The following is a 7,049-nucleotide window of genomic DNA, read 5'->3' as shown; positions in this document are numbered from 1 at the left end:
AAAGAGGAAATTTATGAAGTGATTCATGATAGCTCCTTGAATGAAAAGCATGATTGCAATGATGTTATTATACATTCTATTAATGTCAATCGTGTTAATAATACGCAAAACCCCAAGCTTGGGGATGCTAATTTTGCTATGTCAACTACTTATTGTAATGATCATGATTGGGGTGATTCTTCTTATGATCTTGAAAATTTATTTAAGCCTCATGATGAATATGATATTGATAATAGTGTTTGCAATAATATTGAAAGTGGGTTTGAAAGAGTGCCAACTCTAGGTAATAATAATCCCACTACTTTGGAGAATGATCAATCTTATGAAATTTTTGATAAAAGTGGGCTTGGAGAGGTCATGAGTTTAGTTGATGTTAATCCCACTACCTTGGAAGATTGTAAAACTTTTACTTATGTGGATCATGGAGAGAAAATTATAAATGATAGCTATATTGTTGAATTTGATTATGATCTTACATGTAATTATTATGAGATAGGAATATATGGTTGTAGAAATTTTCATGTTACTAAACTACCTCTCGTTATGTTGAGATTGCTATTGTTTCTTTCTACTTCCTTGCATATACTAGTTTTCGCTTGCCTAGATAATTTGTTTGCTTATAAGATGCCTATGCATAGGAAGTATGTTAGACTTAAATTATCTTGTCATGAGTTTTATGATGCTCTCTTTGTGCTTCAATTCTTGTCTTTCATCTGAGCATCACTAAAATTTCAAGCCTATCTTAATGGCTATAAAGAAAGCGCTTGTTGGGAGGCAACCCGATGAATAAAATATGTTTTTCTTTATTTCTGTATTTGTGTGTTCGCACAATTATGCTTCTGTTATGATTATGTTTTTATGTTTTAATTAGTGTTTGTGCCAAGTTAAGCCTTTGGGATAGCTTTGGGTGATAGTTGATTTGATCTTGTTGAAAAATAGAAACTTTTGCATCCAGTAGCAGAATTATTAAAATTCACAAAAGTGACGAAAAATTCTGAGTTTTTTACACAAGATTGATATACAAATTTCCTTTGTTGTTCTAATTTTTCAGAAGTTTTGGAGTTACAGAAGTATGAGTAAAATTTGAGTCTTTACAGACTGTTCTGTTTTTGACAGATTCTATTTTCGTTGCATTTTGTGCTTATTTTGATAAATCTATGGTTGTATCGGGTGGTATAAGCCATGGTAAAGTTAGAATACAGTAGATATAATGCAATAAAAAATATGAATGGGTTTGCAATAGTACTTAAAGCAAAGATTGGTTTTCTTATACTAACGGGTCTCACGAAGGTTTTGTTAAGTTTTGTGTCATCGAAGTTTTCAAGTTTTGGGTGATATCTCGATGGATGAAGGATCAAGGAGTGAAAAGAGCCTAAGCTTGGGGATGCCCATGGCACCCCAAGGAAATATTCAAGGAGAACCAAGCAACTAAGCTTGGGGATGCCCCGGAAGGCATCCCCGCTTCCTTCTAACAATCATCGCTAATTTTACTTGGAGCTATATTTTTATTCGTCATATATCATGAGTTTTGCTTGGAGTTTCTTGTATTATATATGAGTCTCTGCTTGCTTTGCTTTTTAGTCTGTCGCAATCATCCTTGCTGGACACACCTATTTGAGAGAGCCATAATGATGCTATGGTTTGTTAGAATTGCTCTATGTGCTTCACTTAAATTGTTTGACCTATGGACTTGCTCTAGTGCTTCACTTGTATCTTTTTGAGCACGGTGGTGCTTTAATTTTTGAAGAAATACTCTCATGCTTCATTTAGATTAATTTGAGAGTTAGTAAAATTTTGAAGGAATTTTCTCATACTTCACTTATATTATTTTGAGAGACGAAAATTTTTATGCTCATGTTCTTCACTTAAATATATTTGAGAGCTTGTTATAAGCATTGCTAATATATGAAATTAGTCCCAAAGTGATAGATATCCAAGAAGGATATAATAAAAAAAATCATGAAAGATCATTGGACAAAATAAACTTGATTCTTTGTAATAGTTTTGAGATATGATGATAGTAATATGTGAATCATGTTGGTGAGTAATTTAGATACATTATAACTGAGCATCTTTCCAGCCTTCTCAGGCCATTAGCATTATCAGCCCTTGGATCTTTAGTTCAGTGCATTTCTGGCCGTCAGATTTGCTCACAATGGCCCCTAATCATCCTTAGTTCGCTCTAACGAGCGCCAACCCGTTATGGGCCACTTCCCTAAAAAACCGTTATGGGCCGCTGCTATGGTCGCATTTTTCCACGGCTGTGGCAAGTTCAGCCTAATGGGCCTTTGTACCCTTCCTGGCCTATAGCAGCATAAGTGCCTCCCTCCCCCTTTACTTCCCTTTGCCTGGCGGCTTTCTCCAGATGCGAGAGGCCTGGGTGACGACCGATGTCGGGCTAGAGAAACTAATCCATGGCGGCTGCGCTGGTTCGTGCAGCGCCTCGCCGGGCTATGGGGCAAGGGGTCGGCTCGATTTACTCGATCCATTCAATCACGGCGCAGCTAGACGGTATGTGGCTGCAAACATGCGTGCGTCCTTCGAAGTTCGATCGCCAATCCGATGATGGTTGAGAGTTTAATCAGCCATTACTACCAGTCGATGCGCAGATCGTTGGTTATTGCAGATCGGTTACAATTGGCAGATCCTAATTTTCATTGATTTTATGCACGCTCATATAATCCCAACCTCACCGCTGCTCGTTCCCCACTCTCCTCGCTTCCAGAAATCATTCTCAAGCAATGAGGGGTGATTCTTCGGTCTCCAATTCATTCCAGTTCTCCCTCTTATGCATCTCCTCTTCCCCCAATTCTTCCTCCATCTTTGGAAATTTTATTGTTTACTGATGCTATTCTTTGTGTCCATGAAAAAAAGCAGTTTCTGTGTACAGATGAATTCCAGCAACATACTGTTGGGTTTCTGACCTTTTTCCTGCTGAATCTGTCGTATCTGGCTAACGGACAGGTTAGTATGAGTTTGCTCTTATGCCTCGTTTAACTAAATTTATGCCTAATCTTAATATTTGTGTGTATGTACCTTTTAATCGTATGATATACAAGGTGTTTATTCGTCCACATCACACTGTGAATCAAATGAAAATATTGTGGGTCACTCTGACGTTGTTGTTCGCCGCCGTCGCACTGGTTTTTGCATGTGGTGTTCCTCTCCTTGTTGTGCTAGGGACCATGGTTCTTGCTGCATCCTACTCACCTAGATCAACATGTTTCCTTATTGACTTCTAGATCAATTTGGAACTGGGATGTGAGGTTTCTTGCTTTTCTCATGACAACCCTTTTTCTGTCAGGTGAGCATCTCACATTAGTTCCGTGTTCTATTTGAGAGAGATAGGAAGATTTTAAAATCTCATGATGTTTTGGCCCATGTGAAGTGTGATGTCAAGGTTTTAATCGTTCATACTCTTTTTGGCATAGATCAACCTTCCAGCCGAGATGTGATTATATTATCGGAGGGTGTCGAATTCAGAGGCCGTGTTCTCATTATTTCCTTCAGTTCTTGTATTTGCCAATAACCTGCCTGCGGCGAGATCAATCATGGATGGTTTCATTCTATGCATCTTCATGGCTGGGATCATGAAAACCCCATTGTTAAACTGTTAATCACACTGGAATTTGGAGAGACGGATAGGATGTCGTGCGAGCACAAGGAAAACTTAGCTGCCTTTTTTATGTCAACTACAAACAAAAACATAAAAGGTAATATTTCTTTCTTAATTATTTATCCAGGTTGGAGAAAAATCAAAGTACTGATTGGACACAGTAGGTGTCTGGTTTGGTTGAAGCTCTAATTTATACAATAGGCGGTGCGTGGGAGAAACTAAAATATTTAGAATCTGTACGTAGCTTTGGCTGATGAAGCTGATCGACTTGAACTCCCCAGTTGTTTACCAAATACCACGCCATGTAGTCTATTTTTTGTGGTGAGAATTATTCTGAATATACATGCAGTAAAGATCTCCGAATATATATGAAGTATTTATGATGCGAGTTATTCTGAATATATAAGTCGTGAACATTTTTTAACATCCTTTGGTTTTGCCTTCATAATAAATAAATATCATGTAAACCAATAGGTGGTTAGTTTCGTAATCCTACTGCACCCCGATTCTTCAAGAGGGGCTCATGTGTGCCATTAAGACAACATATTATAGATCTATAAACTATTATTCCAAGCAAATTTAAATAGGAAACTACTATAATGGTTTACCTTTTACAAATATATGTGTCCATGCAGCTAGAGATAAGTTAGAGCAGGTTGTGACATGTTTATCCATCGAAGTATAACACACGCAGAGTTAAGTCTAAGAAAATGACGAGCGGGTCACACATGAAAATGCTGGTGAAGGACTTTTACATATCTTTTGTCCATTGACTGTCCATAAAGCTCAAACCAACTTCACAATGCATCGTTCAGTTCATGCCAAATTGCAAATCTAACTTGCAAGTTCCGTATCTCCACATACTTACAAAATATCCTATATAACATTTATATTTTGTGTCTTCGTGTTCTTGCAAAAATTCTTACCATTTTATAGCAAAAAATCGATGGGCGCAGCAACGCGCGGCGGCATGATCTAGTTATGCTTTAGTATGGTGTTAAGATTTGTGATTCCCTATGAAAGCACGAAAGTCAATAATTATGCAATAAAATTACATCCTACCTGTGGTGCATTATTTGGTTTTTACTTATGCTTAATGCTCGTTTATGAGAATTTTTGTTTCTTGGTTGATTGCTTCTCAATCTTTTTGCTAGCCTTTCCTTGTACTAAGTAGGAATACTACTTGTGCATCCAAAATCCTTAAACCCAGTTATGCCATATGAGGCCATCATACCTACCTATATGCGGTATTTCCATGCCGTTCTAAGTAAATTTGTATGTGCCAACTCTAATTTTCAAAATAAATTTTTTTTTTGTGTGCCCATACCGCTCATGAAGCGGCAGTGGGTGGCCAATATTTTCCATGCTAAATGTGTTATTCTATAGATGAGTGTTTATTCACTTGTCATTGCATGAGAGTGTGGTGGTAATAGGGATGCCCAGTCCCGAAATGAAAAATAAATTTACTTTATGTTGTCAAATAATAAATTCCTTAGAAAGTGTTGGTATGGAAGGCACCCGTGGATACGGCTAGCCATGGATTGTGAAAAAATGATGGAAAAGGAATAAACTTTATTTTATGTTTGGGAACCGCCTATGATGTATGTAGCATGGAAAGTATTGGGAATTACTCGCTCGTTTTCGTTGACGGGAAAAGCATGCCTCTCAAGATATTTTATCTCTCAATTTAAGCTTTGAGCTCTGGTACCTCTACAAATCTTTGCTTCCCTCTGCGAAGGGCCTATCTATTTACTTTATGCATTTTTTATTTTTATTTAAGTCTCCATCTTCTCTTATAAAGCACCAATTAGGGAGCACTATGATCATACTTGTGCATTGGATGTAGCTAATATTCAAGTGTGTTTCATGAATGGATCAATGATTGAGCATGATGGGCTAGGGATAGCTTTCTTTAGTGTTGATATTTTGAAAGACATGGTTGCTTATTGATATGCTTGAGTATTGAAGTCTTCATGTCAATTATAGACTATTACTTTGAATCATCTAAAAGTCCAAATGTTCATGCTACAAAAGAGAAGAATATGTGACGAATATGTTAGGCAACATTCCACATCAAATATTCTGTTTTTATCATTTACCTACTCGAGGACGAGCAGGAATTAAGTTTGGGGATGCTGATACGTCTCCAACATATCTATAATTTTTTATTGTTCCATGCTGTTATATTATCATTCTTGAATGTTTTACATTCATTTTATAGCAACTTTATATCATTTTTTTAGCCTAACCTATTGACATAGTGCCCAGTGCCAGTTGCTGTTTTTTACTTCGCAAAATATTCATATCAAACGGAGTCCAAAAGCGGCGAAACTTTTTGGAGATTTTTTCTCCCCAGAAGACAACTTGGGAGCCAAGGAAGTGCACGAGGGAAGGCCCGTGGGGCCCACCACCAACCTGGGCGCGCTAGATGTCCCTGGTGCATCCTGATGGGTGGTGGGGCCCACGGAGGTCCTTTCCACCGCCTCTCAGCTCTATAAATACCCAAATACTCCAGAAACCCTAGGGGAGTCGACGAAACACAATTCCAGCCGCCGCAAGTTCCAAAACCACGAGATCCAATCTAGAGCCCTATTCTGTCACCTTACCGGAGGGGAACACGATCACGGAGGGGTTCATCATCCTTATTGGTGCTCCTCCGATGATGCGTGAGTAGTTTATCATAGACCTACGGGTCCGTAGGCAGTAGCTAGATGGCTTCTTCTTTCTTTTTGATTCTCAATACAATATTCTCCTCGATGTTCTCGGAGATCTATTTGATGTAATGAATTTTTGCGGTGTGTGTTTTGGGATCCGATGAATTGTGAGTTTATGATCAGTTCTATCTATGAATATTATTTGAGTTTTCTTTGATCTCGTATATGCATGATTTTTATAGCCTCGTATTTCTTCTCCAAAATTTTGGTTTGGTTTGGCCAACTAGATTGATTTTTCTTGCAATGGGAAGAGGTGCTTTGTGATGGGTTCGATCTTGCGGTGTCCTCAACCAGTGACAGAAGGGGCAGCGAGGCACACATGTATCATTGCTATTAAGGGTAAAATGACGGGGTCTATTCCTATAAGATTATATCTTGTCTACATCATGTCATCGTTCTTATTGCATTACTCCGTTTCTCCATGAACTTAATATACTAGATGCATGCTGGATAGTGATCGATGTGTGGAGTAATAGTAGTAGATGCAGGCAGGAGTTGGTCTACTAATCTTGGACGTGATGCCTATATACATGATCATTGCCTTGGATATAATCATAATTATTTGCTCTTCTATCAATTGCCCAATAGTAATTTGTTTACCCACCGTATGCTATTTTCTCCAGAGAATCCACTAGTGAAATCTACAGCCCGCGGGTCTATCTTTTATCATATTGTTTTCAGATCCATTATTCTAAAAACCCAAAAATACATTGCTGCAG

At 38.0% G+C, this 7,049-nt stretch overlaps 1 long non-coding RNA gene across 1 annotated transcript; it reads left to right on the top strand.

Moving 5' to 3' along the window:
- The first annotated feature begins 2,368 nt into the window (after window positions 1–2,368).
- LOC141021354 (uncharacterized) lies at window positions 2,369–6,485 on the top strand. Its single transcript, XR_012182362.1, has 2 exons — window positions 2,369–3,304; window positions 3,432–6,485. It is a non-coding gene; the product is annotated as an uncharacterized lncRNA (long non-coding RNA).
- Window positions 6,486–7,049: the final 564 nt, after the last annotated feature.

The sequence above is a fragment of the Aegilops tauschii genome, chromosome 4 (genome assembly GCF_002575655.3).
Source record: "Aegilops tauschii subsp. strangulata cultivar AL8/78 chromosome 4, Aet v6.0, whole genome shotgun sequence".
Lineage (NCBI taxonomy): Eukaryota > Viridiplantae > Streptophyta > Magnoliopsida > Poales > Poaceae > Aegilops > Aegilops tauschii.
This window is presented reverse-complemented; position numbering and strand designations above follow the sequence as displayed.